Source organism: Barbus barbus (assembly GCF_936440315.1).
Source record: "Barbus barbus genome assembly, chromosome: 11".
In the NCBI taxonomy this organism is placed as follows: domain Eukaryota; kingdom Metazoa; phylum Chordata; class Actinopteri; order Cypriniformes; family Cyprinidae; genus Barbus; species Barbus barbus.
Window position 1 is genome coordinate 26,551,548 of NC_136739.1, and position 9,564 is coordinate 26,561,111.

The 9,564-nt window shown below is 35.7% G+C and overlaps 1 long non-coding RNA gene across 1 annotated transcript; it reads left to right on the forward strand.

Moving 5' to 3' along the window:
• The first annotated feature begins 505 nt into the window (after nt 1-505).
• LOC306877024 lies at nt 506-2,977 on the forward strand. Its single transcript, XR_013784863.1, has 4 exons — nt 506-865; nt 1,186-1,228; nt 1,552-1,593; nt 1,689-2,977. It is a non-coding gene; the product is annotated as an uncharacterized lncRNA (long non-coding RNA).
• The last annotated feature ends 6,587 nt before the right edge of the window (nt 2,978-9,564 follow it).

The following is a 9,564-nucleotide window of genomic DNA, read 5'->3' on the forward strand; positions in this document are numbered from 1 at the left end:
AGTTTTAGTTTTCTCTGACTTTACCTTGTTATTGACTAGAGCAGTCTAGAGTCCTCATACTGTAAATAGCACACTGGATATTGTCCAGTCTTTGCTTTAATGTATACAAGTGAGATTATATTTTCTTATATTATTAATTTTTAATGAAGGTGACATTGCCTCCTCCTTCCTAACTGGCTCATGCCCAGTCAGATTTAGATCTCCTGAGTCAGCTGTCTGTTCCTGCTGTCACTTTCTGTTTTCTCAATCATAGACAAATGAAAATCAGCGATCATGTGCGTAATGTTTCTTCCCATCTATTTGAACTACAACACTTGAAACCAATAGCCTAATAATAATAAAAATAGGCCACAAACTAAATATTTTTAGTAATAGTTTTACAAATGTATCTCATGCCAGAAAAGGTTTGCAAATAAAGTTACATCATAATCGGTGAGATAAGGTTATGTACTAGCTTTCCTTCTTTTGGCACAGTCTCCATCCAGCGGTGGTATAGGCTAAATGCACCGCACGAACCGAAAACGAAAGTATGCATAACCTGTAGTGTAAACGTGTCTTAAATCATCTTGAAAAATAAACCTAAACTCATCAGATTGCTTAGTTCGGATTATGTAATTGTTTTGCAACATGTTCAAGATAAAAAACTTATTACAACGTTGCAGTATTATGACTTGAAGATAATGAAGGCGATCCTTCGCCTTCATTATCTTCAAGTCATAATACTGCAACGGTGTTATCCAACTTCTGGACATCATTCTTGAAAGGGGGAATGTGTGTCGAGATTTTCTGGATTTGTTAAAAGATGATTATGTGAATGAAATATCGCCTGAGCTCAGAGACTGGATCAAAACAGTTGACACCGAAGGTAAGTTGCTTTGAAAAAGCGCATTGTGCACGCAAACTGAAAGCGAAAGAGCTACACGACAGACTTTTCTGCGACACTGAATTTAGGGTTTTCATTATCTGTAAGCCATAATCATCAAAATTTCAAGAAATAATGAAATAAGAAATAAGGCTTGAAATATTTCACTCTATGTGCAATGCATCTATATGGGTTTCACTTTCTGAAATAAGTGACAAAAAATATTGACCTTTTTCACGATATTCTAATTTTTTTAGATGTACCTGTAGTGTATTACTACTACAACTACTAATCCTATTTTTTTATTTTTTTTTATGTTACAGACCAGAAAACAGAAAAAGACAAAGGAAGAGAAAGTCTTAACAGGCCGGTTAATTTTAGATCTTGATTAAATCTTTTTTCTGTGCATAATATATGTATGTAGGCCTATGTATAGGCCTGTGATTCAGTATATACATTAACAAGGATTTGGGACAAATATAATGTGATTTTCAGTTAGGAGTTGTAGCAGGGTGCCCTCAAATGTCTTTATCCATAGTTGACCTAACAATGAAGTTGCTGTGAATACTTTTAAATATGAGTTGTGGTAAACTGGGCAGATCAATGTAATGCACTGCATTACTGTAAATAGGATGTGTGCATAATTTTTGACATCCAAAATAATTTTATTTATTAATTTTTTCCATCAGAGACTGCAACCATGACAGGACAATCAGGGATCCAAGTAACATGTTAGTGTGATTTATATTTATTAATAATGGGAAACATTGTCAGATGTTCTATTAACAATTGTATGAATTGACAGTTTTTTTTTTTATGTAAAAAGGCTAATTCTCTGCATCTGGTGGCAGCAGTGTAAACGCACCTATCATAACTGGTGGAAATCAAAGCTCCTTTGAAATGAATACAACTATTGCACCCTCTGGCAGATCAGATGTGCAGACAAATTCTAAGTGTAAGACATGTACATTGCCTAAAACAAACAAATAAACAAACAAACAATAAATACATTAATTAAATAACAAAAAAGGTCTATGAAAAACATTGCCTGATATATTAAAAAATATTAAAAATAATAATTAAATTAACCTTCCCTTCAGATAATGTTGATCATGTACCTCTGGTGGCCAAAGTAAAAAAAATTATAAGCTTTTTTGTATTTTCATGATGCGCTAATATTTTGGACGCGTGTACATACAGTTAAAAAACAACAACTACATTTTGTGCTTGGTTATTAAAATGTGCTCATAATTAACAATATAAATAATCAAAGACCATCCAAATGGGTTTTCTCATCTGTTAACCCAATTCATCAAGTAAGATACTTTATTGTCATTTCAAAAGGTACAATGAAATTTAGAATGGCAACTCTCATATATATGTCACATTTTAAAGTGTATAAATAATACATAAAGCCACTGAAGACACATTGTACACTGTATAAGAGAGCATGTATTGTATGTCCTTAATAATAATCTTTTTTCCCTTAATATTTTGAACACAGGCCAATACAATGTTAGAGTAAGTTTATTTCTTTCTATTCTATCTACATATTTTTATTTCCAATATCTTATGATTTTTTTCTTTTTTCTTTTTGTAATTCCTGATTATCAGAAGTTTCTAAAAGAAAACACCAGTCTGCTGATTCAAAAATTGAAGAACATTGATCCAATTATTGATGGTCTTGACCTACATGATGAATTAGTTGCAAATGTGAGAGCGAAGTCAACAGATCAAGAGAAGATGAGGAAACTGCTTACCTATGTGAATTGTGAAAGCATTGCTAAGGACCTGTTCAACGCTCTGAGGGAGCATGAAAAACATCTAATGAATGACCTGCTGAAACTCTACTGAAAGTTGTATTGTTTACCCACCAGAGTAGCAGCATGTTATTAAATGAAATGGAATATTGTACTGTAAATGCCAACAATACATTTATATATATATATTATCCCGCTTTAAAGTTTTTATTCATTCTAAGTACAAATATTTTAATGTTAATTTTAAATTGTTTAAACATTGGCAGTCGTTTATTACATTGTATGAATATAATAAAGATCAAAATATAATAATCAAAACAATGCATTTGTATCACCATTAAATGAGAAACACCTTAACATAACATCAGCTCTTTTACTGCTTGCTAGGAAGCACACGTGCCTTTTGTTGTAGTAAGTTTTTCTAGCTTTCAGTCATGAAAGAATGGAGGCGCAGTAACAGAGCTCCGTCACTAGGTGGGGATGGTGGTTCAGTACGAGTGAAGAGACGGAAGGAGGGACTTGAACCGTTGGCTTGAATCGAGCACTTGTTGGCGTTCAGCATGGCACAATGGCACATGTAAAAATAAATACAAATGTAACATGACTTGTTAATCATTGTTCAAACTATAGAGCGCTATTACACTCAGGTGAGTAAGTGACAGTTATATTTATGGGCACAGCACCAAGCAGACTCTGTTTGGGGATGCATTCATGCTGCTTGGTGGTTTGTTTTTGTAAACATTTTGTAATTGATTTATTCTCCTCTATTGGACTGTGGGGAATTATAAGAGCTCAGAAGGCCACACAAGTCAGGCATTACGTGCAAAAAGGAAAATTTTTAACCACACTGGTTGCAGCAATCAGAGCTCTAGATTAGAACCGGGCTTTTGGTCTGTATCTTTATTGTGCACTAACATTACTATTTTGTATTTTTAATGTCATTTTAGTTGACATTTTATTGTAAATAAATTTGCTCCATGTATGTTGGACAACTTTTTGAAAATAGATTTATTTATTTATATAACAAATCAGTTAAACCTATGGCACAATTTAAAACAAAAGCATGCTAAAATATCTAAATAAAAATTAAAATAATTTAAAACGAACAGGAAATGGCAGTATTTTATCATGAATGTTGAGGTGGAAGAAAACGTTGTCAGAAATCATTTTATGATTTTAAGTACAAAATTGTCTCTGTTGTTGCAAGATAATATGTATGTATTTATTTAATTATTTACTTGATGAAGATGAGTTCAGAGTTCACTGATTGCACAAAAACAGAACCTCATTTGATAATAACCTACATTTGACATGGCACTCTGTAGCTATATGAAAACATTGTCTCTCTTCTAAAACCTAGTGAACTGCCTAGCCTGTTAAAATCATACTGGTTTTTGGAATGGAGCCATCATGATACCACATTTGCAATTGTCCGAGTCACTTGTGTAATGGATATGAAGCGTGTCTTTTTGGCTCTTTCAAGTGCTACATCATTTCCCCATTCAACCTGAAGTGTCCTCACTGCAGTAGGCTAATTGTTATTCCTCCTCTCGCCTGCCTGTCTGATGTTCTCGGGCCAGTCTGATACCACAGCCATAAGCAGATCACTGCCCGGCAGCTCACGCACCTCGCAGCAGACAGTGTAGTGGTAAACAGGGTCAGAATTTCTCCTTCCTAAATGACTGATGTGAGCCAAGAGTTCCTATTACCCTTAAAGAGCTTATATTAGCATGGATTTATGGTCTGGGTTGATCATGCTCATTTGGAGTTTCTTGCTAGTTGAATACATCAGAAACGATTATGAAAAAAACTACGCCTGCGCTGATTTGTGACTGCGTGTTTTGAGTTGATTCTTTGTCGTCTATTTTCTTTCTTAAAAACAATTTTATACACTATCATTTTCGTTTCTATTACGTGTGAATATATCCCCTATAGCATTCTAAAACAAAACCAATCAAAGCGCCTTATCACTAGTTTTATTTTGATCTTTCGAGTCTGCTATTACCTAATAGCCCGTTAGCATCGGCAGCCGCGCTAATCCCGCTTACACTGCTAATACTCCATTCACATACATTACCATTTCACTGTTACTTGCTTAAATGGCGGATAAATGGCGCAGCACATCGCCCGCGACGATGATCATCGTGTCAGGACCGCTTCCCACGTATCGACAAGGACACGAAAGGTTCAGTAGACTTTTTGCTTTATACGAATGGTTATTGTCATGGTGTAAAGTACAGAAACTGCTCTTTGTTAATAATTGGAATCTTTTCTGGGAGTGTCCTAGGCTTTTCCGTGCTGATGGCCTGCACCCCAGCAGAGTCGGAGCGGAACTCCTGTTGGACAACATCTCCAGGACGCTACGCTCCATCTGACTATTAAGCCAATTCTCAAATAACTGTTGTGATGGCTTTTGTTCTACCCACTTAAATGATAGAAGTACTTGCGTTGTGCAATCTATACAGACTGTGTCTGTTCCCCGAATAGCGAGGTCAAAATAGAAATTTAATGCAGCATCTAGAAAAAATCTGATCGTGATTAAACCAGAAAAACGCTAAATAAATGAACAAAAACTATTTTTAAAGCTTGGGCTCCTAAACATTAGATCACTCGCACCCAAGCTTCGAAACATGCTACCTGTTTCTGATGCAGAAAAGCTAGTTCATGCATTCATGACCTCTAGACTGGACTATTGTAACGCACTGCTAGGTGGTTGTCCTGCATCTTCAATAAACAAGTTACAGATAGTCCAAAATGCAGCGGCTAGAGTTCTTACCAGGTCAAGAAAATATGATCATATTACCCCAATTTTACAGTCTCTGCACTGGCTACCTATTAGGTTCCGTATCATTTACAAAATATTATTACTTTCCTATAAGGCCCTAAATGGTTTAGCTCCTGCGTACCTAACTTGTCTTCTACCACTCTACAATCCAACCCGCTCCCTAAGGTCACAAAACTCTGGACTTTTGGTAGTACCTAGGATAGCAAAGTCCACTAAAGGAGGTAGAGCTTTTTCACATTTGGCTCCCAAACTCTGGAATAGCCTTTCGGGGTTCAGACACACTCTCTCTGTTTAAATCTAGCCAAGCATTCACATAATGCATCTTATAATCTTGTACTGCAGTTATATCTGATCAAATGTACATTATTCTTTAGCTTGGGTTGAACATTTTTGCTTAACGTTAGATGGAACAGCAGCTACGCTAATTATGTCTCTATTTGTTTCTCTGTTTCTGCCACAGGATTAACATCCCAAATTTTGCCATAAGTTAATAAGGTTCTGCAATATATAAATATATTGTGGAAACTTAATTTCCTGTAGAGCTGTTATATGTCTGGTTTTCTGTTTCCCATGTGACCTAGTTTTCCCCATTCTGTTTAATTAGTCATTCAGTTCACCTGTTGTCTTAATTATCTCATTAGTCTCCTTTGGTTCATGCTTTATAAGTCCTCAGTTCTCCCTTAGTCTTCGTCCGTTCTCGTCTATGTATATGTTACCTCCTTCTACATCTTTGAAAGTAAAGTATATTGTTTACCGACCTGGATTTATACGTGACAAGAGCTGCTTTGCAACGATTTGTATCGTAAAAAGCGCTATACAAATAAACTTGAACTAAATGAATGCTGTCTGGAAAGCTTATCTGAAAAAAATCAGATAGACTTTAATTGAGAGAATGAGTGGCCTACAATACAAGATACCATGCGTTAAATGCAAATTTTTCTTAATAGCATTTTTAACATTGTCATTTGAAAGTCTATACATGAAACGTGGAATTTGACATTGCAGGAATGAAAACTAGAACAGGCAAGAGACTTTGTCATGTTTTTGTGTTGATTTTTTAAATTAAAGGGATAGTTCACCTAGAAATTAAAATTTAATCAATATTTACTCACTCCCATCTTCCAAACTTTTTGGATATTCTATGGAACACTTTCATTGTCCATAAAATGAGTTAATAGGTTCCAGTGTTGTTTTGGAACCACATGAAGGGGTAAATTGGTTCAACCACATGAAACCTACAGTTTATATAACAGATCTTTCATTGATAACGTTTACATGGACATCAATACTCCGATTTTAATACGATTAAGACAGAACTCTGATTAAGAATCTACCATGTAAACAGAGATTTGTAATTACCTTAATCAGACTAAAGTCTTAATCGAAGTAAACAGAAATCGAATTAAGACATGTGGAGTATTCCTATTTTAGTCGCATTATTAAAGTGCAGTACAGACATGTACACACCTTAATCAAACTATTACCATCGTGTAGGACTTTTCGCTGCGTTTTGTGACAGACACACTCAACCGTTTGAGTCACACAAAACAGTGCTCAACCGTTTGACAGCAAATAAAAGAGCTTCAACACCACCGTCGTCTGTATGCACGAACAAATAATTAACTGCTCTTGAAGCTTTCATAGTCGTGGCCTAATGGTTAGAGAGTCGGACTCGTAATCGAAAGGTTGCGGGTTCGAGTCCCCGGCCGGCAGGGATTGTAGGTGGGGGGAGTGAATGTACAGCGCTCTCTCCACCCTCAATACCACGACTGAGGTGCCCTTGAGCAAGGCACCGATCCCCCAATTGCTCCCCGGGCGCTGCAGCATGGCTGCCCACTGCTCTGTGTGTGTGTGTGTGTGTGTGTGTGTGTGTGTGTGTGTGTGTGTGTGTGTGTGTGTGTGTGTGTGTGTGTGTGTGTGTGTGTGTGTGTGTGTGTGTGTGTGTGTGTGTGTGTGTGTGTGTGTGTGTGTGTGTGTGTGTGTGTGTGTGTGTGTGTGTGTGTGCGCATTTGTTCACTACTCACTGCTGTGTGTGTGTGCACTTGGATGCACACACACACAGCAGTGAGTAGTGAACAAATGGGTTAAATGCAGAGCACCAATTTCGAGTATGGGTCACCATACTTGACAATACGTCACGACTTTACTTTACCAAGACAAACTATATGTTTATTTGTGAAATTCTGGAGGGGACGTCGGATGGCGTCGTGTGGTGATGTAATGACGCATGCCATTAATATGCCAATAACATGAAAGGATTATTCTAAAAGCAACTCATGTAAACACCTTAATCATAATATTATCTTATTCAGAATAAGGTAAATAATTAGATTTCTGATGTCCATGTAAACGTAGTCAATGAGTGAAGAGTTAGTCCTTTCCAACTACATATGTTAGTGTGTGAGTATTGGACATCCCAGGCTTATTTAAAGGCCTAGCACATGTCAGTTGAAGTATTTCCACAATGCTTCCCAGAATCCTGTGGTCCTCCAAATAGCCGCGTTAAGCATAGAAGCACTCCAAAATAGTTTTAGCTTTGTCAAGACATGGGGGATCACAGTGTCAAATGTTGGTTACTTCCTTCTAAACCTTGGACACATTAAGGTTGCCTTTCAGTATGGGTTACCCTGAAGCTTTTAATTGTAAAAGAGTTTCAAATAACTACGCTAGTGTTTGCTGGAATGCTGGGTGTTAGGGGCCATTCACACAGGTCATGTTTTTGCATTTAGAAACAGCTGAATGGAACACGTGAGATGTTTTTCAAAGATGAATGACTTTTAACTTGAAAGTACTTTGGTAGTCACAGAAAAATGCTGCATAATGGCCAAAGACTTACATGTATACATAGACCAACAATAAAAAATAATGTTTTGGGTGAACAATCCCCTCAGACCCAAAAATAAATACACATACTATTCATGAAGCTGCTTTATTGTTGAAAAGACACTACCATTTAAAAATGTGAAATCTGAAGATCAAATAACTTTTTTTATCTACAAAGATATTAAGAAGCTGTTTTCAACAATAAATAAGAATTTTTTTCATCATATTACAATTATTTCTGATGGATCATGTGACAATGAAGACTCAAGTAATTTTTAAAATTCAGCTTTGCATCACAGCAATACATTACGTTTTAAAATAGAATATATTAAAATAGAAAACAGTTCTTTTAGATTATTTGAAAAATATTTCAGAATATTATTGTTTTTAATGTATTTTTGGTCAAATAAAGACACTTCTTTTAGAAAATCTTACCCCATGGTAGAATTATATATTTTTTAAGTTATCTTTCAGTTTAGTTTCCCTCTAATATATAGAGCAATTGTTATATTACAGCTAAGATTTCACTTTTTTTAATCACTCTTTTGTTTAAACCCTAAAAATTTTGACCGTCCTTTGAGACCATTAAGGTTATCACACATTATCTTGTTTGGAACAATGCAAAGTGGCAGAACCTAATTAGAGAAATCATGTATGGAAGGAAAGAAGGAAATCATACTTTCCTCTCTGATTTAAACACACAGATGGTGCCAACATGATATCGGAGTCTGATTACTTGCCCTTTAAAGTTCATTGACCTCGGGTTTAACAGCTGCTGTGTTAGAAATGAACAACATTTTTAAAATCCATCAGAAACTTGTTTAGCTTGATTAATAATGTGTCATTCAGAGTCATATAAACCATTAAAGTTGATTTATGAGATTTTCGGGGACATTTGGTCATGGGAAATGGCATTCTGTACTATATGTACCATCACTGGGGTGCATTTTGAGGGGAACTGAGCTGAGCTAGACCAACATAGTAAGTCGAAAAAAGTAGAATATCCTAAATATTATACAAATATAGAGAAATATTGAGATTTGTGTTTGCTAAGATTCATGTTTTTGTCAGAGATTATTAGAAGTATGTTTAACATACGATTCTTAATCTCATTCTGTCTCGTTTACCACACAGCTTAGTAAAATTATAGATGCCATTAATTGCATTTTATTGATAGGTTATGGCTTTTAAAAAGCACAGTAATGAGTTGCATCTATCTCACATCAAGGCATCAGAGCTAACAGAAGCAGGATTGGTTTTAAATGGCAGTTTGATTAGGTCAAATCTAATTATGTCATCTTAACTAAAATCGCTTTCAGTTTGCCCTCTGGACA